We start from the raw sequence: 26473 nt of genomic DNA, 5'->3' as shown, positions 1-26473 counted from the left end.
CTGCAGTTTCCTTGTAGAATTTAATAGCAGTCTGAAATCTTGCAAAATGCTGCTTCCAGTCTGTGTATTCTGAAGGTCTGTCAAAACTGAAATTCTCTGAGAGCACCAAAGACTGGCATGTGGCTATGATCCTGGAACTTTTTTTGCTTCCCTGCTCCCTTCTGTTTGAAACGTTTGTTGCTCTTCTCCTTCTATTTCTATTCCTCTCTGGTGACGGTTACATTCATAGATTCTATGGCCAGGAGGGGGCATTCTGATATTCTTTTTGGCCCTCCAGTATAGCACAGGCCAAAATAATTGTTAGTGCAGATCTTTTAGAATTCTACGCAATCGAGCAGTGGTAGGAAGCCTCCAGGCAGGCTGCCCAGGTGGCTGCTGCTCCCCCTCCTTCCCCCCAGCTGGTGAAACAGCAGAGTGACAGCAGAGCCTAGAGTCACTTTCTGCACCCCAGCCCCCAGCAGAGCCCACTGTCTTGATTCGGCCCATGAAGCTTGGGGCTCAAAACTCTTCACCCTGCTGCAGGCTGGATGCTATGGAGGGGAGCTCCAAGCCTCAGGGTTCACATCTGGACAAGCTGAGGTCTAAATTCAGACAGTGCACCAGGGTTTCCCCACTACTGGTCTATGTATTATGCCTTGGCCATGGTATGTGAGCACCTCCACAGATTACTAAGGGTAACATGAGAAACTCTGCTGCCGTTTCTTCAGGGGCTCTGGTGTTTGAATATGGGTTCATTTTTATGGAGGAAAAAGTGGATGAAGAAGACAATTTTAAATTTAATTTTGAAGATTCTGGTGTCTGTAACCACTGTTACCTGCAAGGACACTATGTATCTAATTAAAGTCAGTTAAAATAATGTTTCCTGACATAATTTATTTTATCACAAAAAAGATACGTTGGCATTAGAAAAAGTTCAGAAAAAGGCAACTAAAATTATTAGGGGTTTGGAATGGGCCACATATGAAGAGAAATGAAGAGACTAGGTCTTTTCAGCTTAGAAAAGAGGACAGTAAGGAGGGGCTATGATAGAGGTATATAAAATTATAAGTGGTGTGGGGAAAGTGAACAAGGAAAAATTATTTACTCATTCCCATAATACAAGAACTAGGGGACACAAAATTAAATTAATGGGCTGCAGATTTAAAACAAATAAAAGGAAGTTCCTCCCACAGTGCAGTGTCAACCTGTGGAACTCCTTGCCAGAGGAGGCTGGGAAGGCTAGGACTATAACAAGATTTAAAAAAAAGCTAGATAAATTCATGGCGGTTAGGTCCATTAATGGCTATTAGCCAGGATGGGTAAGGAATGGTGTCCCTATTGCCTCTGTTTGTCAGAAGCTGGAGATGGATGGCAGGAGGGAGATTGTTATCTGTTTGGTATCTGTGGGGCACCTGGCATTGGTCGCTGTTGACAGACAGGATACTGGGCTGGATGGACCTTTCATCTGACCCAGTATGGCTGTTCTTATGTTCACGTAAGCAGGTTCTGTAGCTGTCACAAGGACATTGGAGCTAATGGCTTTGTGAACAAGGATGGGGGAGTGGAAGTTTCCTCCTGACAAAATAGTATAAGACCTCCTGTGCCTGTGTAACACTCTCCTGCTTTGTGTATTCTTAGCTTGCTGATTTTCCCCTCTTGCCCTTTCTCCATTTCCTCTTCTCTCACCGCTTGTCAGTCTTCTCTCTTCTTCTAAAGTAAATTCTCTTGTGTCTGTTCTGTACACAAATCTCAGCTCCCCCCTGACATCCCCAACTCCCTTCTGTCTCCTTTTACACCCTGCCCCCACCTCACTTCCCTCCTCAGCCTCTCATAGTTTCTCTGGCTTAGTCTGCACCCAGGCCTGGCAGTCTCTGAATGGAGAGCAGTGTTTGTGGATGAATGCTGTGGCATTGTGACAGACAGGCAGTCCCTCTTACTGAAAGCCCTGTCTCTACACTGCTCCAAAGATACAGAACATACAAACACAGTTCTCCACTCCAGACTGAGCTTGGGACAGGAAGAAAGGTTACTCTTTTCCAATCCTCTTTCATGTTTTTCTTCTCTGCTCTTTAAATGAAGCTTGCAAAAGCTCTGTACCAGACTGAAGGGGCTGCAGGTTTGGACTGGCTCTGGAGGAGAGGTACAAAGGAGATTAGTGTTTAAAGTCATGAATGGATTGGAGCAAAGTGAAAATGTTTCTTGTTCTGTCTCTTAGTTACTAGTTTGGATTTTGGTGGAAGCAATTTGCATTTAGTTACAATGCCTCTGATTGGAAAAACATGTCTTTGTGATATGCCCGTAGTATGTATGGCTGTGTGGATGGGGCTGGGAAGCAGATCCAGTGAACTTTGTTTGAAGTACTTTGCTGAGCTCAGGCAATGCAGACATGAATGACTCTTCAGCATTAACAAAGCTCCATCAAAAGAGGTGTTTTTTTACCCATGAAAGCTCATGACCTAATACATTTGTTAGGCCCAGATGCTATGGACTTATTTGTGAAGCTCCAGGAAATGTCCCTGAGAGCATTAGCAGCCCTCCTGTTCTAACACTCATATTTTGTAGGGGCCATTGAGACGCTGTCAGATACTCAGTCAAGTAGGAGGCACTAAATTGTATTTTTAGCTTCACATCCTGTGTCTGTGAGAGAAGAGGCATAGGTGTAGTAGGCAACAAGGAGACTAGACATTTGGTGACACTTCAGAAAATGATTCTACCAGCTACAATCCTTGGAAATGTGAGAAGTACGTGCAGGAGGCTTCACAAACCTCCAGAAGGGAACCTTGTCTCTAACATTGTTGGGTGGACATTCAGCTGCATCAGATGAAGGAAAGTTGATGGTCATCCTGGGCAAAAAGCTAATTCTGTTCAGTTCAGCCTTTATTTGGCTAGCAACTCATTCTAATCTTGCTGCTGCTGCTTTTAATTATTGCAGGAGAGACTTAGGCCAAATTAATAGGAAAAATCAAAAGTCAATTTACATAAATGTTCCCAGAGAGTAGTTATCAATAGTTCACAGTCATGCTGGAAGGGAATAAAAAGTGCGGTTCCACAGAGATCTGTTTGGGGACCAGCTCTGGCCTGTGTCTTCATCAACCATTTAGAATATGGTATAGCGAGTACACTTATAAAGTTTGCAGATGATACCAGTCTGGGAGGGCTGCAATTGCTTTGGAGGATAGGCTCATAACTCAAAATGATCTGGACAAACTGGAGAGATGGTCTGAGGTAAACAGGATGCAGTTTAATAAGGACAAATGCAAAGTACTCCACTTAGGAAGGAACAATCAGTTTCACACATTATAAAATGGGAAATGACTAGTATCGCAAAAAGAGATCTAGGAATTACAATGGACCACAAAATAAATGAGTCAAGAGCATGACACTGTTGTTTGAAAAAAATACATGGTTCTGGGATATATATTGTTGTAAGCAAGACATAACAAGTCTTCCATTTTACTTTGCACTGATTAGGCCTCAGTTGGAGTAGTGTCCAGTTCTGGGTGACACATAGCAGGAAAGATGTGGACAAATTGGAGAAGGTCCAGAGAAAAGTGACACAAATGATTAAAGGTGTAGAAAACAGGACCTATGAGGGAACACTGAATGTACTAGATTTGTTTAATCTGGAAAAGAGAAGACAGAGAAGGGACATGACAGTTTTCAAGTACCTAAAAGGGTGTTGCAAGCAGGAGAGAAAAAAATTATTCTCCTCAACCTTTGATGATAGGACCAGAAGCTATAGATTTAAATAGTATCAAGAGAGATTTTGGTTGGGCATTAGGAAAAACTTCCAACTTGTCCTGGCAGTTAAGCCCTGGACTAAATTATCTAGAGATGTTGTAAAATCTCCATCATTGTTGATTTCTAAAATCAGGTTAGACAAACACCTGTCAGGGATGGTCTAGATCAGGGGTCTGCAACCCTGAGCATGTGCACCAAGAGTGGCCCGTGAGGTGGGAGCTCAACCCTACCCCTCTTCCTACATGCAGTTAGGCACTTGCTCAAAGCCATGCTGCCTGTGGATTATCAAAAGACTAGCTAACACCATGAACCACCACCTAAATAGTTAAGCTCTGCATCCTAATTTATTAATTACTGAAGCTGTTATAAATAGGGCTGTTAGTGACTATAAATAGGGCTGTTTTAGTGAGTATCACTGGCATAGCGAGTATTTTAGTGACTATAAATAGGGCTGTTAGTGAGTATCAGCGGCATTCAGACCTGACATAGAGGGAAAAAGGTCAAATTTTGGCACTCTGCCTTGGAAAGGTTGCTGACCCCAATATACTCCAGAGGACCGCTGAATAATTTCTGTATTAAACAAGCAACGAAGGGTCCTGTGGCACCTTATAGACTAACAGAAAAGTTTAGAGCATGAGCTTTCGTGAGTTAACTCACTTCTTCAGATGCTTCTTCAGATGAGTTAACTCATGAAAGCTCATGCTCTAAACTTTTCCGTTAGTCTATAAGGTGCCACAGGACCCTTCGTTGCTGATACAGATCCAGACTAACACGGCTACCCCTCTGATACTTGACAACATGTACTAAACAACTGAGCCAGATGAGTCCTTTGTGTGGTGTGCTCTCCTCCCCTCTTCATAGGGTGTACCTTTCTTGTCTACGCATATACTTTTATGATGTGGTTTTCTTTTTTAGAGGAGCCAATAGGCGGCAGGCTCCCTGCCCCCACAGCCCCTCGCCAGGGTTCCCGGGGCGGAAGTATTTGCGGAGCTTCGCGCGCTAGCCGGCTCGCAATCCCATGGTTGCCGGGGCTGAAGCTGCTGAGGTTCCCCCGGTTCCACAGGCTTACTCCTGCTGTCTCCCTTAGCATCCCTCACCCGCGTATGCCCTGCCTCCCAATGGCCCGCCTCCCCGCCGTATCCCTACTGCCCCACGTCAGTCCTCACGGCGTTACTCCTACCCCGCGCCCCCATCCCCCACGTTCTACACTCAACAGCCAATCAGATCTTGTCTTTGCTCTTCTACAGCCACGTGAGAATCTGGGGGCGGGCACTGAAGGAGATGAGGCCTGGCCGAGTGGGCGGGGGCTACTGGTAGTGGGCGGGCTTGGAGGAGGGTCTTAGCGAAAGGGGCGGGTGGAGGTGGGGCTCGTGCTGTGGTTGGCTGGACTGGACGTGGGGATGCGGCGCTAGGCGCCTGGGGGCGGAGCTAGCAATCTGCTGCCTGCGGACTGGTTCGGGGGCGCCGGGAGCTGGGTCGGGCCCCGCTGATCTGTGGCAGGTAGGGAGCGGCTGCTACCCGCCCGGCCGCGCGCGGGGCCTGGGTGTCGTGTCGCGGTGGCGGCTGCGAGCCGGCAGCGTTGGGTCGGGGAGCGCGCGCTTCCCGCCGCTGCGGACGAAGGTTAGTTACCTGGCCGCACGCTGTGTGCGCCGCCCTGTGGGGCGGACGGGCGGGTTGATCAGCCCTCGCGCGTGGCTGGCGAGCTGCCGTACCCTGGCCCTGAGGAGAGCCGGCCGGACCTCGTTGGCGTGCGCTGCCCCTTCCGGCCGGCTTGGCCTCTCTGTCCGTTTGTCACGGGCTCGTGCCCACCGTCCTCCTGAGCCGGGGCGCGGGAGCGGCTTGGGGCCCTGGTCCCCGGCAGTAGCTGTCCTGGTCCTGTCGATCTGCTGTAGCTCGGATTGCCGCACGTCACCTGCTGCCCCGACCCTGCCCTAGGTACTGCTGTCCTGTGCCTCTCCCCTGCTCCCGACGTGCCTTGCTCAGCCGGGGGCGGAGGGACCGCTCCCAGCTCCTGAGGGCTGCCGTGCGCTGTGCATGGGGAGGGAAACGTGGAGTTCTGGAGTGCCAAATCTGAGAACTTGCATGGCACAGGGCTCTGGGAACTGTATTGTTAAGGAAATAGGTGACCTGCGGCTGAAGCAGGTAGGGATTAGCTTTCAAACAATAATTCTATTTTCATCACTGAGGAGGCAAACTCAGAGGTGCCAGGGCTATGAACTACCAAGGCTAGAGATGCAGGGTTCAGCCCTGGGACAAATTGAGCACTGGTGAGAAGGTGGGGTTTTGGCAACGCAGCATAACGTATAATGAATTAAAACGGTATTTTAAAATGAAACAGAAATGTGTCATCGTAATTCTAGCAGAAAAAGAAGGGCTTGAATCTGGGTGCTAGGGTTTGACTTAACCCAGGTTTATACTGCAGTTGGTCTGACAGAGGGTTAATGGAAGATATGGTTTACACCTTTATTGTTTCAGTGGGGTTTCTCATAAACTATCTCAAATAATTTGAGAGGCTGCTGGAATTCATACACAGAGTTAAAGGGAACTCATGTTAACCTCATCCCTGCCTTTGATGTACTGCATAGTATTAAGAGGGGAGGCTGATCTGGGCTGGAAACTAGTGTCTCTATTTATTGGATGTCAGAAATAACCGATTCCTTATATAACAAATACACGTATTGATAGTGAAGTTGGTTTTATTGTAAATTTTACTATATAGTGCTAGACAGGATACCAAAGCATACACCTATCTAGTAATTTTTTTTCTGTGGCACCCTTCTGGGACACCTGCCTCCGTGTTTCAGAAGAAGAGAAAGAAAAAGATCTGTGGTTTGAAAGCTTGCACGTAAAGAAGTCTTTATTTGCTACTGAGGTGAGCTCTCCTTTCATTCACAGAGTATATGTCAAAAATGAAACTGATTTTTATTAAGGAACTGAGATCTGTAAGAATCTAAGAAAAGTGGAAATTTGACAACTTTTTAGTGTTCTCATTCCATTTTTTTTTTTAAAAAAAGCTTGGGAGTCACTTGGTCTTCAGAACCTGCTGGAGAACTATTAAGAAGCATAGAAACCAGCTTTCGGTTGGGATATGGAATTCTTTTAAAATAACTTAGGCTAGTGGTGTTTATTTTGTAGAGTTAGATATGGCTGGGTATAGCCAGGATTTTCAGGAAAGGTCTGTGCCATTTGGGAGCGTATCTGATTGGTGCTGGGAGGGAGGAGCCCTGGCATGAAGAGAATAGAAGCAAAGGCTGCTAGCTGCATTCCAGTTCCCTTCCCACGACTTTGACTTTGTGAGCACGGAATCGCAGTGTAATTGGGGTTTTCCCTGACTCACTTTTGTTTGTAGTGGTGATGGACCGTGCTGCACATCACTGCAAATGGTAATAGTTATTCTGTGGTGTTTGTTTATAGATTGAAGCTGGTTAAGATGTCTTCTTGTTACTTTCCCAGGAGATGAGTTGAGCTAGCTGTACATGATGACCTGCTGGCTAGTGGAGGGAAAGCAGCAGAAGAAAAGAATCTGGCTTTGTTCCTGTTGTCGGGCTGGAGGTGAATGAGCTGTGAAGTGGGGGATGGGCAGAGATTTATCCTGTAGGTCTCATGGTAACAGCTGCTGCTTAAATACTTCATCTGATCCAGCCCCCTGGGAAGCAGAGGAAGGAGGGGGGCTAATGCTTGTTTGTAACCCAGATCAATTCTGCACCGATCACTATAGAGATATGGAAATACTATTTTCAGTTCACACTATTTTTTCCCTGGCTAGCCACTAAGTCCAGGGTGATACATAGCTGTGGTGATGGTTTTTGTGCTAAGTGTTCTAGTTGTAGTCAAGAGTAGTACTTTCAGATTCCTAGAAGGTAGAACAAACTCACAGCAATACTTCTGCAGGGTTTAGTTGTATCTGGTGTGAATGTTGCAGGGTTCCCTGTGGAAGGTTGTTCCTCCTCTTCTAGGACATGGTTTTCAACCTTTTTAATTTTCAGACTGCTATAATATTGTGGAGCCCCTTGGAAATCTTACTTAGTCTGTGCATCCACATATGTTTGCTGGCCACAGGTTTAAAAAACACTGCTCTAAAGAATTTCTCTCTTCCTAGATTCTAACATTGGGAAGCAAAGATTCTCACATATTTAAAAATGACATTTGGTTGGTCTGGGACTTCCTAAGCATCCTTCAGATCAGCTTGCCTTTTGTTAACCCTTAAGTACCTGGGAATCAGTCAATTTTCTTTAGCTGGAAACTGCATCTTTTGGTTTTAGTTTCCTTTCCCTGGGAGCCACGAAAAATATGCTGGTATTGGGGTTTACTCCATGTTTCCCTGGACTGGGCTTTTGCACCATGCTTTGTTACTGGTTTTCAACTTTGCAAGCAGTCTGGGAGCCAGGAGATTGTAGGTAGGAACATATTTGTTGGCAGAGGGGGAACTAGCTGATGGTCTGGGCATATAAGTGTGATGATGGGGAGTAAGTTCGTATTGGAAAACCTGGTTCGTGAAGTGGTGAGTTAGAGGTCATCATTAACTTATGTAATGATAATGCTTGGAGCGCTGTACAAAGCTGGAACAAGATAATAGCAACCCTAGGGTTCTTAGGTTTTGAAAACTACTTAGCAGTAGCAAGTAGGAAATTTGCCCAGCAAAGGGGGAGTCATCATGTTCCCTCTGAAAGTGCATTGTCAAATTTCTCACAGCAAAGAGGCTGTATTCTTCCTCCCCCTAGATTCTTCACTTTCCTCCTCTGTCACTTATGCCTCTAGAATAATTTTTGGGGGTGAATCATAGGCAGTATGTCTGGTGTGAAGCTGAAGGTTTTGGGTTTGTGGAATATGGCAGGAAATCCCAGTGGGATATGAATCTGTATAAAAGGGTGAGTCTGTATCTTGCGGGTAGTGGGGGCTACTCTTCTCCATTGGAGAGAAGCTGGAGCATCCCAGAAGGGTATTAAATGAACAACACAAATGGGTGAGTGTTAAAGAGGAGGCATAATGCAGTATAAACTTGAACTTGGTATGTTTATTATAATTTTGTTCACAAGTGGCAAAGAATGTGAAGGGAGGAGAGTTGTTTGTGTACCAATGTTAGGAGTCTGGATAACTAAAAGGAAATGGAATTTTTTCTTGTTGTGAAGAAACTTGAAATAATTGGCAGTGTAAAAGCCTGATGCGGGAATTTACATGACTAGAATGTAAAATCACAAGAAGTATAGACTGAGTGAAATGGTTGGTAGTGATATGAAGGATGACATTACTTATTTTAAAAATTATTGCTAACTTAGAAACTTGGCGTTATGCAAGCATATGGTTCAGTGCTCTGATGAAGCAAACGAGGGACTGCTGGTGTGGGTCTGTTATGGACCATAAAATTAAATCTGAGAACAGGATGAATTAGATGAATAGTTGATGCTGTGGAAAGCTTCAGTTTCGGGAGACGTGCTGTAAGTTTCATAAAGCAAGTAGTAAAACATGATAGCTACGTCTACACTGGGACGCTACATTGAAATAGTGTGGCGCTGTCCTGAGGGGCAGGTGCTGACAGGCTCTGAGGACATGCCACTGCTGTCCTGGGGCCGTGGTCTGTCTGGGCCATGGTGGGCTGGGGTCAGCTGGGTCTGTGGAGGGCCCTGGTCATGTCCCTTGCCCCCGCCCCTTAACCCGGGGTGTACATCTGGGCTACATACCTGACGGTCCGCTCCCATGGTCAGGGGACGCCCATGGGCAGACGGACGGCCTGCTGGAGCTGTGGGAGGGGAGGTTGATCAGGAGCTCCCTGTCTCTGGAGCCCTCCTCCTCCTCCTCTGCTGTTCCAGGGATGGGCTCCTCTGAGGGCCCCGGGGTGCAGGGCTGGCCTCTGGGCCGGACTCTGGCTCTGGGGCCTGCTGGGGTTCGTTGGCCGAGGTGTCAAGGGTGGCTGGGGGGGAGGAGGTGTGCCGGGGGCCCAGAATCTCTCTGAGCTCCCTGTAAAAGCGGCAGTGGTGGCCCCAGACCGGCTGACCGTGTCCTGGGCCCGGTCATAACCCTGCCACAGCTCCTTGACCTTACTAATGACATGATCAGGCGTGTGGATAGGGTGACCCTGGGCAGCCAGGCCCTTGGCCAGCTGGGCGAACATGTCTGCGTTCCGCCGCTTGCTCCCCACTACCTGGAGCATCTCCTCCTCGCCCCAAAGCCCCATCAGGTCCCAGATCTCGGTGTCCAACCAGGAGGGGCCCCGCCACCTTTTCCCCCCCCGCTGGATGTCTGGGAGCCCTGCGGGGGTGCCCTGTGGGCGCTCAGGGGGGCTGGCTGGCTGCCATGGGCGCTGGGTAGGGGATCGGGGTGTCTGGAGGGTGTGCAGGCAGTGTATGTGTCTGTGCTGCTGTCTGCATGCTCTCAGCTTCCTGCCACAGGAAATCAGGGGGCGTGGAGCTTTAAGGGGCTGCTGCACACAGTGACCATAGAGCTCAGGGGCTGGACAGAGCATCTCTCAACCCCTCAGGTGATGGCTGCCATAGAGGACCCCACTATTTTGACGTAGCAGGACACGGATCATCTACAAATGCCCTACTTCGAAGTTGGACGTCGAAGTAGGGCGCTATTCCCATCTTCTGATGGGGATAGCAATTTCAACATCTTATGTCAATTTCAACTTTGAAATGGCGCTTGTAGACGCGCCGGGTGCTATTTCGAAGTTGGCCTGGCTATTTCAAAATAGCTGTCTAGTGTAGACGTGGCTTCTGAGTTGCTGAAACTGTTGGATAACTTTTGAATTCAAATGTATTGAATCTAACATGAGATAAACCTATTTTGTACCTCATTAAAACTGATGAAGATGAATGAGTCACTTTGGTATCTGCCTAGCGATAAGAGATCTTGACGTTAGTTACAGAGAGGTCGCTGTATTAGTCTGTATCTTCACAAAACAAAAAAGCAGACATAGTACTTGAAAGACGAACAAAATAAGTTATCAGGTGATGAGCTTTTGTGGGGCAGAGCCACTTCTCCAGATCTGTCCCACGAAAGCTCATCTCTTAATAAATTATTTTGTTAGCCTTTAAAGTTCTACATAACTGTTCTTTTGATTTGTGGGGATCTCCATGTGGTTACATTTGAAGTGCCAAGGTGGGGGTGAGGGGTGGGGGGGGGCACAAATAAGTGACATATATGCATACACACTTGTTTCAAAAGAGTCAGTTTCCCAAAGCTGAAGGAAAAAAGTAGACAGACAAATGTGGGAAATTGGACATTCTTTAAAAAGACTCTTATTAGATGGTCAAGAAAGGTGCAATTCTTCAATCAAGAAAGAAGACAACTGCCTAAATGTTTTGGTTAAGTGGTAAAGTGAGATTAGTAGTTAGAATACAAAAAAGAATAAACAGGAATACACAGCAAACAGAGAAAAGGGGAAAACCACAGTTGATATAAATTAGAAGATATGGAGTGTAGAAAATTGGTAAGGGAAAATAAAAACAGCAGTGAAAGAACAATAAGGCTGTGTCTACATGTGCCACTTCTTCTGGAAGTGGCATAGTAATGAGCCATCTGGAAGATGCTAATGAGGCATGGACATAAATTTCCCATGCCTCATTAGTATATGGACACGTAGTTCAAAGTCTGGAAGAAGCTCTTCCAGACTCAAAATACACGCACAGACGTTCAGCCCATGGGAATCTTCCGGTAGGAAACCCTCCTTCCGGAAGCCTCCTCTTCCTAAAAATCCATGTGCAGAGGCGCAACCCGTGGGGATCTTCTGGAAGGAAACACTCTTTTCAGAAGCCCTTTCTTCCTCAAAATTTTGAGGAAGGTGTGGGCTTCCAGAAGGAGGGTTTCCTTCTGGAAGATCTCTGCGGGCTGCGCGTCTACACATGGATTTTTGGAGTCCGGAAGAGCTTCTTCCGAACTCTGAACCACTTGCCCATATGGTAATGAGGCATGGGGAATTTACATCCATGCCGCATTAGCATCTTCTGGATGGCTCATTACCATGCTGCTTCCGGAAGAAGTGGCACAGGTAGACACAGCATAAAAGTTTATATTAGGAACAGAAGAAATTCTAGCAGTGCCATAGGACCTGTACTAAATGAGCATGGTAAAATTGTTGATAATGAAGACAATGCAGACATGCTTAGTGAATATTTATTGTGTGTTTGGAAAGATGTAGGATGATGTACTTACTTGGCATGAGGATGATCAAGGTCTACTAATAACCAAGAGGATGATGAACAATATCTGTGAGGGATAAACTTAATATTGACACCTCCTGGTTTAAGTTAATTCAATAAGATAATGTTTAATAAATCTTGGAATGGCAAGACAGGAGGAGTGCTAGTGCTGTGACAGTATTCAGAAAGACTATGTGGGATGACCTAAGTAACTCTAGGCTGCTTTTCCTGACTTTAAATCTGGGCAAAATAAGGGAAAAGCTGATACAGCAGTCAAATGATAAATAATTGAAGAGTGGGAAGGTAGTGAATGCTAGTTGACATAGTTTTCTGAAAATTTGGTTTCCTCTTTTGTGCTTACAAGCTTGAGAAAGTAAGTGCATGGCCATAACAGACTTGTAAAAGGGTGGATTCCATGATATTTTGAGTATAAAAACTTAGTCGTACACTCATCCCTCGTTTAACAAGTACTTTTACTAATGAGTACTCGCTAAAACGAGGAACATACCTACTTACCTTTATTCACTATATGACTGAACTTCTCCCAGTTATATGAGTGGAGTCCCTGGCTGGGGATGGGGAGACCCACAGTCGGAGCAGAGCCAGCTGTGGAGTCCCAGCTCGGGGGCGGGGAGGCCCACAGCTGGATCCATCTCCCTCCTTTCCCTCAGACATGCAGCTATCTGACAGCCCTTTGGCTGGGGGAGGAGAGGGAGAAGGATTTTAGCCTGGTTTGCTGCCCTGCACTGGCAGGAACGTGAAACTGACCAGCCATGAGCTGATCAGTTTCCAGGTACTGCAAGCCATGGGGAGTCTGGAACCAGCCTGCCCCTGGTTCCCAGCTCCTGCCACTCTGGGAGCCAGGAAACTGACCAGCCCTGGTGGCTCCTGGCACCCCTCCCCTTGCAGGAAAACTTTGAGTTATGCAAGGGTTGCAGGAACAACCGCTGGGGAACTCGAGGGTTTATTATATTTAGTCCCCCCACCTGCCCGCAGACCTCACCCTCAGCCAGGTTTTATTCCCCCCCCCGCAAGGTCCCAAACCACCCCCAGCCTTAGAGCCCCCCAGCTGCCACAAACCACTCCCAGCTTTAGAGCTCCCCAGCAGCCCCAAACTGCCCCCAGGCTTACACCTGTTAGGTGCGGAATTTAATCTGGACTGGATAAGGCTGCAATGGGACTCCCTGACAAAAACAGTCCTCTAGCCTGTGTCACTGGATGCCAGCATCTATCATCTGGTTAACCATTATCCCAACCAATAAAGAGAGGAAACAGTAGTTATGTAAACCGAACAAAAGGCAGTTTATTTAGAAAAGATAATTCACAGTGAACAGACCAAAGAGAGAGAGAAAGAGAGAAACCAATAAAATAACATAAAACACTCTAATCATAACAATCAGTCCCAAACCAATACCCACATGTATCTTTTATTACCCTTCTTCAAGGTTCCAGATGGTTGCCCAGGACCTTCTATTGTTGGACTAGTTTTATGTCCACCGGGAGGAGCACTGGGGTGATCCCTCAATGGTTAGTAGATGGCACACTGGTCATGACCGATTGATGTCCCTTGTGGCAACAAGCGATGGATGTTGCTGGGAGTCCTGTGGTGTCTGATGTCCATGCTAATGGAAGCCCATGCCACTCTGCCACTTGGATGGGCAGCACCTGCAGAAGGCTCGGTCCTGACCTTATATTGCCCTTATGGCAGGAAAACTTATGTAATTGAACCCCTGCAGGGAAACCCCTTAAGAAGCTCTGAGGTAAATCAGAAAAGGTGGGAAAAATCTGCTGTATCAGAATGACTCAGCAAGATTCTGCCCTCCATTTTGGGATTCCATGTAAAATAAGGGCTCCGTCTGGGACACATGACTGTCCTCCATTTTGAGGTATGAACAACTTTGGATGTTTTGGGTTTCACTCCCAACACCCCCCAGCAGCCCCAAACTGCTCCCACCATTAGACTCTGCCTGCAGCCCCAAGCTGCCCCTAGCCTTACAGCCCCCCCTATAGCCCCAAACCTCCCGCAGTCTTAGACCCCGCCCCCACCCCTCATCCCTCAACAGCCCCAGCCTTAGACACTCCTTCCACAGCCTCTTCATCGGGGCTGCTAATCTGGGTGGCTCCCCTAGCCCTCCTGCTCCCAGCAGTTAACTCAAGTGTTAAGGTTTCAGCACCTATGCATAAGGTAATTGCTATCCCTAGCGTTCGAGATAGTTGCTGTCTCCAGCAACTATCTCTATCAATAGATATCTGCCTGAGGCAGCAGTGTTAAGAAACTGCAAATGGCTTCTTTAACAGCCACATGCAGCTGGGAACTGCCCAGCTGGTGATCTTTAACAAATGTAATAGGACCCATGTTTGGGTCCCGATCCATAGGCTGGGAATCCCTGCTCTACATACATACACTGCATCCTATTTCTGGTGCCAGACTATTCAAATACATCAGAAAAGTAGCTAAACTCAACTGGTTTATGTCAAGTTACAAGCACTTGGAATGAATTGGAGACTTACATGTATTTTAATGGGAATTTAGTGTCGCTCATGAGTTTTCACATACAAGCAGAAATTTGGGAACCAGTTGTGCTTGTATAGTGAGGGATGAATGTGTACTAAATGAATAAGGTACGTTAAATGGATTAAGAGCTGGCTAAATAATCAAAAAAATTATCAAGAAGAACTCATTAAGTGAGATGTTTCTAGTGGAGTTTTGCAGAGATCAGTGTTCGATTTGCTCTATTCAAAACTTTCATTAAGGGGTCTCATGTTTTCTAGGTCTCTGTTATACGTGAAGTTGAACAAGATGTTCATAATGGTCCCTTCTGGACTTAGAATAGGAATCTGAAAGTAAATATAAAATTGTTACTGATGAAAATTTGTAGATGGCACAGAGATTGATGGAGTGGTAAATAATAGCAAAGACAGGATAGTCATATAGAACGATCTGGTTCACTTGGGAAATTGGGTCCATTCAAATAAAATAATACTGCCTGGTGCTAGAAAGAAGCTGCATGCTATATGTACTGAATGGAGGATTGTGTTGTGTAAAGCAGTGGCTCTGAAAAGCTTGCTAGGGGTCAGGGAGTACAGGGAACTGAACGTGAGCTCAAAGTATTATGCCATGGAAAAAGGTGGCTAATGCAATCATTTGATGTGTAAAATAAGAGTAATGAGTAGGGAGATTATTTTGACTCTGTGTATAGCAGGGGTGAGACTGATGGATGTCCATGTTTTTAAAGGATGTTGGGTGATGGAGTGCATTCAGAAATGAAGAAAATGTTTTAGGGTTAGTCAATACTAGAAACTTACATTGGTATAGCTGTGTGTCTCAGGGGTGTGGATAGTCTACACTGCTGAAGGACATATCTATATCAGCCACACTGCCAAAGATAACAGCACTAGACCAGTGTAAGAATTCTTTCCTCAACCTAGCTACTGCCTCTTGGGGACAAAGATTATCTACGTCCAGGGGAGAAGTGCTGCTGCACCATTGTAGACAAACTTTCAGGGTGAGAGACTTCAGGTGATCAATTTGTTTAGCTTATCAAAAGGCAGATTGAGAGGTCACTTGATCAGTGTATAAAGGCAGGTTTACACTTTAAAAAGGTGCAATGGTGCAGCTGTGCCTCTGGTGCTTTAGTGAAGACACTACTAGGTTGACGGGAGAGCATTTCCCAGTGGTATAGATAATCTACCTCTTTGGGAGGAGGTAGGTAGGGGTGGGGGGTAGATTGATATAATGGTGTTGCTATGGGATTTTTCACTCCTCTTAGTCATATTGATGTAAGTGTCTTCACACTCCTCTTCCTCCATTTTCTTTTCCCCTTTATTGTTTTCTTTCATCAGTATATTGCACCTTCCCCACTCTATTCATTTATCTTGTTTTCCCTCCCCATTCTGATATCCATAATCCTTTAGAACTCTTATCTCCATCACCTTGTATCATGAAAAAATGCCATTGAAGGATTAACGGGACTGTCTCATAATCAGCACATAGATATCTGAGTATAAAGGAAATATTTAGTTAGACACAACCAGGTTGTGATTACTTTGGAACTGGGGAACTCTCAGGGTGGGTTGATTTTCCCCACCCCCATAACTTCTCAGCTAAATCCCTGGGAAGTAATTCTCTGTGCTACAACCAGAATGTTTTAAGTGTTTTCTCTCATTTTGTGAATAAATTACTTTTTTTTTTTTAAAGGCAATGATTTGATTCCTGTGTCCTAGAGAAGGGTCTGTGTATATTAATGACTTAGACTGAAAGGTCAGCTATCAAATTACAGCTCTGTGTTTCCAAGCTCTCTCCTAAGGAAGGGTTAAGAGCTTGGGAGGTACCCCACGTGGAGATGTTCCAAGTGTGTTTTCCTGGGTTAAAGGGTTTTTTTCTCACTGGGGTCATGCCAGTGATTACCCCCCAGGGCCAGGGAATCTGTGACCTTGGGGGACCTTTTTTAAACAAAGCATTTAAAAGCAAGGTATTTTTAAGCCTGTTTTTTTGCAGGCCCCCACTTTCTGCACTTGGAGTGTCAGAGTTGGGAAGCAGCCCTGGCATCCTGCCTTCAAAAGTTGTTTCAGTGACCCCAATCTACCAACATTTGTCCTCTGTCTCAGGAACTACTACACCTGAGAACACATTAAAACAGAATCAAACATACTATTAACAGGATGTCTCTGTTTAAGGCTCCCACAGCAATGTTAGCTATGACACTGATTGACTTCTGTGTATTTTAAATTCTCACCCTAAAGTAGCTTTGCATGAACGTATTTGATTGTGTTATTTCTTAGGGGAAAAGAATCAAATTTGTCTATGGAGGGACTGTAGGAATGGATTTTGTTCGTGAATGGGGGAAATGTGGAAATGTTCACTGTTCTGCCAATGCATTTGCTCTTCACTAAAAGTAGATAACCTCATCTATCTTGGATTTAAAATATTGTCTTCACATACTATAGTGGCTACAGTTCTTATGACTTGCCCTTTTTGACACCATTTCCTATTGCATTTTTCTAAAAATTTCAGTGTTAAAATTATCCCTACCCAGCCAGCCTCTTGTATGCTGATATTCTGTGCCTCTCTAAAAAGAAACAAATAGTACTAATAAAATCACCTTCTGCAGAATCCAAGGTTTATGATTGATTGATTAAACCTGAACTAACAGTGGTGCAGTGGTGCTGCTGGTCACTGTGTACTTTGTGGTAAGATGGGAGGGGGGGCTTGGCTCTGCGTGCCTGGAAGGGATGAAGCCAAGAGCAGAAGGGGTAGGGCCAAGGGCAGTGCACCGTCAGCAGCTCCTGGATCATGGACTCCCTTAAAGCTGTGGACAACCAGAGCAGCTCTGCTGTGGTGTTTCAAGAGGGCCTGGAGCTCTGGGTCTGGGGGCCGTTGTCCCCATCTATCAGTGGGCCTGTACAGATGGAATTAAATTATTAACTTAAGGTAGAATATATTGTCTGCATTTTCCATTCTGGTTTTGACTGACTTTTGTGGTAAAAGAAATTTTGAAAAGGAGGCTGTCTGACAAACATTGCAAGTGGAACTCTGGAGGGGAGTTTTTGTTGGTTCAATACTGTGAACTTGTTTAGAAGAGACTGAGGCTTGGTTTACACTTGAAGCTTTAAAGAGCAGCTGTGGCAGTGCTTTAACATGGCGGTGTGACCATGACAGGAGTGCTGAGAGAAAACTCTGTGCTCTAGGTAAACTGTCTCAATGAGTGGGGTAGCTAACTGCTCTGGGAGCACTGTTCCCAGCACTGTAGCCTGGCTTGCGCTAGAGCTTTTCTGTGCTGTAATTTAACAAAACAGCAGCCTTGTAGCACTTTAATTATTTATTAGGTGATAAACTTTTGTGGGACAGACCCACTTCTTCAGATCTGTAGAATTTCCAGCCCAGACCCAGACACATAGTACAGAGGTCCAAAAAACAAACAAACAGGGCAATAAAAACTGACAAATCAAATACATGAATTGAAGGAGGGGGGTGAGATGTTGGGAGAAGCTGTCTTGCCTGAGATCATTACAAACATAAAAGGAAGGGAAGGAGTCCTTGTAATGAGTGAGATAATTGCTATCTTTGTTTGTACCAAGTGTTAATGCATCGAATTTGAATATGAAGCCCGGTTCACAAATCTCCCTGGCCATGTCTACACTAGCCCAAAACTTCAAAATGGCCATGCAAATGGCCATTTCGAAGTTTACTAATGAAGCGCTGAAATACATATTCAGCGCCTCATTAGCATGCGGGTGGCTGCAGCACTTTGAAATTGGCGCGGCTCGTCCATACGGGGCTCCTTTTTGAAAGGACCCCGGCTACTTTGAAGTCCCTTTATTCCTATGAGCAGATGGGAATAAGGGGACTTCGAAGTAGGCGGGCTCCTTTCCAAAAAGGAGCCCTGTCTGGACGAGCCGCACGGCGGCGAGCCACGTCAATTTCGAACTGCTGTGGCCGCCCACATGCTAATGAAGCGCTGAATATGTATTTCAGCGCTTCATTAGTAAACTTCGAAATGGCCATTGCATGACCATTTCGAAGTTTGGGGCTAGTGTAGACATAGCCCCTATGTAATATGTTTTTCAGGTCTCTTTGTAAGATGCATATTCTCGGGTCTTTAATGGAATGGCCCACTCCACTGACATGCTCACTGACTGGCTTATATGTATTGAAATTCCTGATGTTTGTGCTGCGTTCATTTGTTCTTTGGTGAAGCGTTTGCCCAATGTACATTGTAGACAGGTATTGCTGGCACATAATGGCAATTTGCTGCACTTGATAGGGCTGGGCGGGGGGCAGAAAGGGAGGAGAGTGTGTATGTTTTTGTTTTTTTAAACACTCCTGAGCCAAAAGGTTGCAGTGCAGTAAAGTGATAGTGTAGGCTCAGACTAAAGCAAAACTGACTGGGGCCTGCGGGCAGAGGAGTTTGAGAGAGAACAAGAGATCCCACTGCCAAAGAGGCTTCCCAGAGAGCATACTAGCTTTTAGTGAGAGTGAGTTTGCTTGACTGTTTGAATTTTGATTGTGATTTCAGGTGATTCCAGTTACTGTGGCAGTTGGGATTATGTCTGGAAGGGTCTGATCCTTTGTTCCCTTGATTGCCCTTGATCAGCTTCAGGATTAGCCTTCCCCTGTGGCACTAATGAGGGGGTAGGCCTGACCTAGGTGATCAGGCTTTAAAAGCCAGAGGCCAAATGACCAGGGGAGTGAAGTGGGCTGGGGGCTGGAGACAGGGGATTTTAAGAGAGAGTTCTCCTATGTTTAGGAAGACGCACAACGCTTCTGCTAGCACTGCTCCTGTCTCTTCCACCTGTGTCTGTAGTCAGACAGTCCTCCTAATCATGGATGCTTCTACCCTGACCTTGGTATGGTTTTGTAGGGACTGTGACTTGCAATTTCCTCATACTGAACTCCAGGCTGGGGAGACCATCCAACATAAAAGGTGTCTACTGATGGAATCTCTCAGGAAGCAGATGGGAGAACTATAGAAGGAGGTGGCTAGGCTTAGGAGTATCCAAATCCACAAGCAATTCCTGGACAGTATGTGGAGACAGCTGAGGTAGGTGTCCCACTACAAAAGACTACTGACACACCACCAGTGGAGGTGGAAATGTCTTGGGGGGGACATAAGCATCTGGTTGCTTCTGGCAGCAGGCAGTGCTCCACTCCTCCTCCCAAACCTCCCATTGTGGTACTGGGAAATGGTTGTGCTGTTATGCATACAGGAGATAAGGAATCACCCCCTACAGCAGAACAGAAGCCAAGTACCCCCAAGGCTGAGAGGTCTGGTACCACCACTATAAGGAGGAAACATAAGGTAGTGGTGGTTGGAGACTCTCTTCTGAGGGGGATGGAGGCACCCATCTGTCAACCTGACATATCCCCTCGGGAAGTAAGCGGCCTGCCAGGGTCCCTGTCTGAGACGTTATGGAGGCATCGTCAAGGATTATCAGGCCTTCTGACTACTATGCCATGCTTCTCATTCATGTGGGAAAGAATGATACAAATCAAGCATGAGTACGGGTGAAGGAGTTAGGAGTGCAGATGGTATTCTCTTCAATCCTTCCTGTCAAAGATAGGGGCCCAGGCAGAGACAGGTGCATCTGGGAGGTGAATGCCTGGCTGCAACCATGGAACCATGTGGGAGGTGAATGCTTGGCTTCTTTGACCATGGGATGCTATTTCAAGAGGGACTGCTAAGCAAGGATGGGAGTTCACCTTTTGAGGAAGGGGAGGACTGTATTTGCATGCAGACTGGCTAGCCTAGTGAGTAGGGTTTTAACTATGTTTGATGGTGGCAGGTGATGAAAGCCCACGGGTAAGTAAAAAATCTGGACACTTGGGAGTTAGGCTGGAAATGTGAGGGATCATGGGCTATAACAACAGAGAAAAAAGAGGCACTAGGCAGAACTTGGAGTCAAAAGCCAATCAATATCTTAGATGCCTATATACACATACAAGAAGTATGGGTTATAAGCAGGAATAACTTGAAGTCTTAATAAATACATGTACGACATAATTGACATCACAGAGACTTGGTGGGATAATACACACAACTGGAATATTGATATAGAAGGGTACAGCTTATTAAGGAAGGATAGGCAGGGTAAACAGGAAGGAAGTGTTGTCTTACATATTTAAAATGTACACACCTGGACAGAGGCAGAGATTGATGCAGGAGATGTAACTTCTGGGTTAGATTATAAAGGGTAAAAGCCAAGGGTGATTTCATGGTAGGGGTGTGCTACAGAACACCTATCTGGTAAAAGCTGAATGAGGCTTTTTCTAAACAATTAAAAAAATCATCCAAAGAGCAGGATTTGGTGTTGGTGAGGGACTTGAATTATCCAGACATACGTTGGGAAACTAACACAGCAAGGCACAGACTATCCAGTAATTTTTTGGACTGCATAGATGGCAATTTTTTATTTCAGAAGGTGGCAAAAGCTACTAGGAGGGAATCAGTTCTAGGTTTGATTTTTAACAAATAGGGAGGAACTGGTTGAGAGTTTGAAAGTGGAAGGTAGCCTGGGAGAAAGAGGCCATAAAATCATAGAGTTCATGATTCTAAGGAATGGTAGAAGGGAGAACAGCAAAGTAGAGACAATGGATTTCAGGAAGGCAGACTAAGAGGAAAAATAATAGAGTTGGCAGTTTTTCAAAGGGACATTATTAAGGTCCCAAAAGTAAGCTATACCTCTGTGTAGGAAAGATAAAAAGTAAAGACTGCCTTGTCTTAGCCAAGAGATCCTGCATGATCTCTCAATCAAAAAGGAGTCATATAAAAAGTGGAAGTCAGAACAAATTACAAAGGAGGAGTATAAGTAAACACTACATGTATGCAGAGGCAAGGTTAGATAGGCAGAGTCACAAAATGAGCTCAGACTAGCTAGAGACACAAAGAGTAACAAGAAAACATTCTATAAATATATTAGAAGCAAGAGGAAGACCAAGGACAGGGTAGGACCACTACTCAGCGAGAAGGGAGAAACAATATCAGGAAACATGGAAATGACAGAGCTGCTTAATGACTTGGTTTTTTTCCAGGCTTCACCAGCAGGTCTGATGGAAGAATGGCTAACATACTGAATGCCAGTGGGAAGGGGCAGGTTTAGAAGATTAAAAAAAAAAAAGTTAAAAATTACTTAAAGATCATGTCTGCAAGTCACCAGCGCTTGATGAAATGCCTCCTAGAGTACTAGTAGTAGTAGTAGTAGTAGGCATCCTTCAGTCTGTATAGACTATGGATCGTGCCCTTTGTAGTTTCAATTGAGGACTTCATTTACAGTGTCTACTGTGACAATGAAGACCCACACGAGGGTGGCAGTCCTTGCTGCATCTCTTGCAGATGTGGGTGTCTGGCAAGTCCTTAGTGTGCTTTCTGTGCGCTCGCTTCTCCTCTGCTAGCTGTCTGATCCGCATCTCGCCCTTCTGAAGGCCCTTGTGTAACCCTTGCCTCCATCTGCTGCGGTCATCTGCTAGTTCTTCCCAGTTGTCCAGCTCAATGTCTACCTCTCTGAGGTCTCTCTTGCAGACATCTTTGTAGCGCAACTGGGGGCGTCCGGCAGGTCTTTTGCCAGAGGCTAGCTCACCATACAGGATGTCTTTTGGAATCCTTCCATCCTTCATCCTGTGGACGTGGCCAAGCCAGCGGAGCCGCCACTGCCTGAGGAGGGTGTGCATGGTTGGGATTCCAGCTTGCTCGAGGACAGCGGTGTTGGTCACTCTGTCCTTCCATGATATTCCAAGGATGCGCCTGAGGCAGCGTAAGTGGAAGACGTTCAGCCTCTTTTCCTGGTGGGCATACAGGGTCCAAGTCTCGCTGCCATAAAGGAGGGTGCTGAGGATGCAGGCTATGTAGACTTGCATTTTGATGTGAATGTACAGCTTGTTGTTATTCCACACTCTCTTGCTGAGTCTGGACAGAGTTGTGGCCGCTTTTCCGATCCTCCTATTTAGCTCAGTGTCCAACGACAGGGTGTCAGTGAGTACTCAAGGAGCTGATAGACAAGGTGTCTGAGCCTTTAGCTATCATCTTTGAAAAGTCATGAAAGTTGGGAGAGATTTCAGAAGACTGGAAAAGGGCAATCATAGTGCCCATCTATAAAAAGGGGAGTAAGAACAACCCAGGGAATTACAAACCAGTCAGTTTAACTTCTGTGCCAGGAAAGATAATGGAGCGAGTAATTAAGGAATTCATCTGGAAACATCTGTAAGAAAAGCGGTCTGATAGCTTTCTTTGTTAGGATAACAAGTCTTGTGGATAGGTGAGAAGCAGTGAACGTAGTATATAGTAATTCCTTGAAATGTGCAAATTCAAGTTGCTTTTAACTCGCATTAATGCAAGTAAATGGTGACTCAGAATCCTGCTCTTTGCCTCCCACTGGCATGCAGGTCTCTGTCCCCCCTGTGCGTGTCTCTGGCTCACTCCTCCCACCTCCCCGGCTCATCTCCACCCCTGAGCCCCCTGCAGCCCTAACCCACCCCAGGCTTAACCCCCCTGGCCCCAACTCGCCATCAGGCTTAACCCTCCCCAACTGCTCCCCTGCAACCTCAGGACTTATCTTTCAAAAGGAGCTCCAGGTGCTCCTGCTGCTTCCCCAGCTGCAGAACATGCGTTCCACTGGGAAAATAGCCACCTGCCTCCCAACTTACACAAAATTCGAGCTATGCAAGGGTGCGTGAGAACTCCACCCTTGCATAACTTGAGGGACTCTTGTACCTAGACTCCAGTAGGGCATTTGATAAGGTCTTGCGTGATGATCTTATCAATAAACTAGGCAAATACAACTTAGATGGGGCTACTGTAAGGTGGGTGTGTAACTGGCTGGAAAATAGTTTTCAGAGACTAGTTATTAATAGTTCACAATCTTGTTGGAAGGGCATAACAAGTAGGGTTCTATAAGGGTCTATGTTTTGGACTGATTCTGTTCAATATCTTCAATGATTTATGTATTGGTATAGAGAGCACGCTTAGTAAGTTAGCATATGATGCTAAGCTGGGAGGGGTTGGAACTGCTGTGGACGATAGGGTCAGAAATCAAAATGCTGTGGACAAACTGGAGAAATGGTCTAAGGCAAAGAGGATGAAGTTTAATAAGGACAAATACAAAGTACGTCTCTTAGGAAGAAGCAGTCAGCTTCATACATACCAAATGGGAAGTGACTAGGAAGGAGTAATGTTGAAAGAGATTTAGGGGTCATAGTGGATGACAAGCTAAATATGAGTCAACAGTGTGATGCTATTGCAAAAAAAGCAAATGTGATTCTGGGATGCGTTAACAGAAGTGTTGAGAACAAGGTATAAGAAGTCATTCTTCTGCTCTACTCAGTACTGACTGGACCTCAGTTGGAGTATTGTGTCCAGTGCTGGGCACCACATTTCAAGAAAGATGTGGAGAAATTGGAGAAGGTCCAGAGAAGAGCACCAAGAATGATTAAAGGTCTAGAGAACATGAGCTATGAGGGAAGACTGAAAGAACTGGCACAGAGAGGTAGCCGTGTTTAGTCTTTATCTTCACAAAACAAAAAAGCCAGCTTGTAGCACTTTAAAGACCTAACAAAATTATTTATTAGATAAGTGGGTCTGTCCCATGAAAGCTCATCACCTAATAAATTATTGTGTTAGTCTTTAAAGTGCTACAGAACTGCTTTTTTGTTTTGTGAAAGAATTGGGGTTGTTCAGTTTAGAAAAAAGAAGTCTTAAAGGGGAGATGGTAGTGATTTTCATGTACCTAAAAGAGGGTTACAAGGAGGAGGAGGGAGGAAAAAATGTTCTGTGCTCCTGAGGATAGGACAAAGAGCAATGGGCTTAAACCATAGTAAGGGGGTTTAGGTTGGACATTAGGAAAAACTTCCTAAATGTCAGGGTGGTTAACACTGGAATAAATTTCCTAGGGAGGTTGCGGAATCTCCATTATTGGAGATATTTAAGAGCTGGTTAGACATCTATTGGGGTTGGTCTGTATGGTGCTTGGTACTCTCGAGGTCCTCTCCAGTACTAGTGTTCTATGATTTTAAGTGCTTATATACTGTTCTTCAGTTCATCTTCTATCCCAAATGTATCTTTCTCATTCAAGCACAGCAGATGCTCTTGAATTGGTGCTTCCTGAATAGGTGTTCTTGTGTTATAAGAGTGCCATTTGAGATATTCTTTAACTCTCTAACTGTAAGCTAGCTGTTGTCACTATTTTACATCACTGGGGAGTGGGCCAGGTGTAGAACTGATGCTGGAAACAGATTCTAAAGTGTAGCAATAATAGAGTGTGGAATCATTATCCACAATGTAGTGATAGAATCAAATGTTCATACAAACTTAAGGTCAGCATTTTCGTGTTCTATTAAGGTGGCTGTTAAGCTCTGTACACTTTTCTTCTGTGTCTTTGAATAGAACTGAAGTCATGGGTATCCTGTGTCTTGTCTTGGATACTAAAGATGCAAACCAGTGGGACTTGATGCATTTTTTTACATTGCCGGGTGATTGTGGGGACCTCTCACACTGATCTGGGAAATGTTTAGGAGCTCAGTGACCTGCTGTTAGGCTGTCTTACATTCTCAGGGTGACAAGAGAAGACCGGAAATTGAGGTTACTGTCTGTAAGGCATTAAAAGCTTCAGGTTATGAACTGGACTGCATGGCTTTGCAGTAGCCACCTTGAGGTACTGGGAATGAGTTGAGGAATCCTGAGTGGAGATGGAGTAGAAAGAACTGGGCTTTAGATGAAGTAACTGTCATGGACAGCATCTACACTAGCAAGTTCTTTCAAAACATCTGGGCCTTTTTTGAAAAAACCCACAGAGTGTCTACACACAAAGTGCACTCTTTTGATCTGAAATCGAAAGAATGCGGCAGTGAGGACATGAGCTGCTCACATGCCTTCTCAGCCACCCAGCTGCCCCGTATCTCCCAAGAGCTCCCCAGGGAGCCAGCTGAGGGGTCCCAGGAGCCTGCTCTGGCCACAAAGTGGAGGGTGCCCTCAAGGGCGGAGCCAGAGCTGTGGAACTTGCTGGGCCTTTGGCATGAGGAGGATATCATTTGGACCGCCACTGCAAGAGACTTAATGCCACCACATAGGTGTGGCTGGCCACCAGCCTAGCTGCCCAAGGCCACCCTGCCCAGACAGGTGCACTTCAAGGTTAAAGAACAGTGCCAGGGCTATATCTGGGTCAGGGATGCCTCCAGGTGCTTGGGGGCAGGGTTCGCCACCTGCCCCTTCTGTAGGGAGCTCCCTGGCCTCCTCACTGGTGAGGAGAGCTCCCCACCCTGCACCGTCCTTGACATGGCAGCTGTGGAGTTCCCTGCTGTGCCAGAGGGGAAGCCAGCCCTGGAAGGGGACCAGCCTGGATCCTCCAGCCACGCCAGGGAGCCAGAGTCCAAGGCCCTGTCCGAAGATGATTCCACAGATGGAACCCTTGTGATTGCAGTGCCCTCAGGCTCATCCAGGTGTGCCACTTCCAGCCGGGCATCCCCAGACATCATTGAGGGACCCTCCAGTAAATGCCCGGCATATTGCACACCCCGGGGTGTGGTGGTGGGGGCTCTTCCCTTGCCATGGTCCAAGGTGCGCCAGCCACACGGGCGATGACCTGACCCTAGAAGCCCCACTGAGGATTGCTCTCCAGCATGCAGGCATGCCGGCAGGTGACACTCAACACCTTCCCCTGTGGATAATGCTGCAAGCTGCACATGTGGAGGGGGGTGTCTCAGAAGGGCTGGGCTGCACCCAGCTCACCTGCAACCCATGCAGCAACTTTTGTATGCCCAGATGCGCCCCCTCCCCCTTGCCCGTTAACCCATTCCACAGGGAGGGGGAGGTTCCTACACACCATTGTCAGCCCCATCCCCCAGGCACTGCAGAGTCCATGTGAGGCATGGCCTGTTATGCAGGGCACACATGCCACCATGGCTGCGACATCTCCATTCTTTGGCTCAGGTGTGGGGACTGCTGCCCATTAGGTGTGGGGGGCATGGCACTCAGGGCTGGGCTGTTGGACTGACACACCATCTCTCTCTCTCTCTCCTTCCATCTTTGCAGATGCGCCGTCCAAGGGCAGGGAGATCCCCACCCCAGGACCAGGGCCTGCCAGCCCTGTCCATGAAGTCCGGCAGTGGCAGCGGAGAGTGCTGGGCCACA

General features: G+C 46.3%; 1 protein-coding gene across 3 annotated transcripts in view; it reads left to right on the top strand.

Moving 5' to 3' along the window:
* The first annotated feature begins 5147 nt into the window (after window positions 1-5147).
* Window positions 5148-26473, top strand: part of PLXNB1 (plexin B1) — a 292916-nt gene continuing 271590 nt past the window's right edge. The window contains exon 1 of one of the 3 annotated variants that reach the window (XM_075005838.1): window positions 5148-5220. The gene's annotated coding sequence lies outside the window, so the exon portion shown is untranslated. The other 2 variants (XM_075005840.1, XM_075005839.1) reach the window with 2 other exon arrangements.

This window comes from Carettochelys insculpta, chromosome 11 (genome assembly GCF_033958435.1).
Source record: "Carettochelys insculpta isolate YL-2023 chromosome 11, ASM3395843v1, whole genome shotgun sequence".
Lineage (NCBI taxonomy): Eukaryota > Metazoa > Chordata > Testudines > Carettochelyidae > Carettochelys > Carettochelys insculpta.
Note: the sequence above shows the minus strand (reverse complement) of the source record. Positions and strands in the feature narration are given on the sequence as shown.